Source organism: Phalaenopsis equestris, unplaced genomic scaffold, assembly GCF_001263595.1.
Source record: "Phalaenopsis equestris unplaced genomic scaffold, ASM126359v1 Scaffold236055, whole genome shotgun sequence".
In the NCBI taxonomy this organism is placed as follows: domain Eukaryota; kingdom Viridiplantae; phylum Streptophyta; class Magnoliopsida; order Asparagales; family Orchidaceae; genus Phalaenopsis; species Phalaenopsis equestris.
The window spans coordinates 409,477-410,851 of NW_018253901.1; positions in this window are offsets into that span (position 1 = coordinate 409,477).

The window sequence follows — 1,375 nt, forward strand, 5'->3', positions numbered from 1 at the left end:
TGTGTGTGCGTGTGTGTGTGTGTGTGTTTGTGTGTGTGTGACACTAGGTATCAGGATATCCATTACGGTGACTGAAAATTTTTAATTTGGTGACCGAGAGTGGACCAAGTACAAAACAAATGGTTTATTCTCTTTATCCCGCCTCAGGTAGTCATCACGAACAATGGCAGTTGGTATTCTTAGACCAAAACGTGACTTAACCGGTCGATGTCCTGTGGGCCTCAGAACAGTGTTGGTAGAATTTGTGATGGTGGCAACATCACTAACTCAGTTCCCAAGATGAAATTCAACATGAGTAAGAGCTAGTGGAACTTTAATTGACCTTTTGAACTGGCAGACATGTTTGACTTTCTCTAAAATCTATTTCTTCATCTGAGGAAAAAATGTGCATTCTACTCGCTTAAGAAACTCAGCAATAGTACACCCCTCCTTGGCAGCAAGTCTTCCAAATACTATACAAACTTTAGTGATAGGAGTGGGCTTCTCCCTCTTCCTACCACTACCATGAGGAATTGACAGAGTAGTAGCAATCCTACAGTTGGTCTGATCCTGAGTGGTATCCATAAATGGATGGAAACTACTTCCTCATAGGTAATGGGCATTCTCAGGCAATCTGAGTTCCTCCTAGTGAGTAATCTCATCAACAATGTCTATCTTTGTATTCTAGGCTCTAACACTCATCTGAATCCTCTGGTTTCACTTCCTCTTTTGTGTCTTCATCAGCGGCGTAGACTTAGAACTACAACTAACTTCAAACACTGATGGTAGGGCAGCAAACACATCTGCTAAACTTTCCTCAATCAAAACTTGTATTCCTTTTGTATACGACACAATATGCATAATACCGGTAAATCGGGTGGTAGTAGATGCAAGTACTCTACTTGGCATAGAGACAGTAGATCGAACAGATGAAGAAACAACAAAATTAGCGGGTGTCGAGGGGCAGTGATCTTCGCCTTCTTTTAAGAAGGGAACACTTGGGGGAAGTTCAGGCCGAATTCAGGGACCTTTTCTTAGATTTTCAGAGCGGCAACTTTCAAGGTGAGTAATAAGGCCTTGCCAAGCACTACCTCAAGCTCATCAAATCCAACTCCAAAATTGATTATAGAGGCTACGTTGTGGTCCTCTTGACCTGAGGTCAGGTTGCAAGAAATGTCAAAGTCAGAAACGCCATCATAGCAGCTTCAAAGAAAATTTCTGAGGGTTAGCATCAGTAGATACCTTTTAATTCTAGTGCAAGTAATAAATAATTAACAAAGGTCATCCTACAGACTGGGCACACTCTTTTATTTAGCATTTATTTTTGTTTGACTTTCACTTTTTCAAATTTTAAGCTGTATTTCTAGATTTGTTGTTTATCTGTGATTATAGTGTT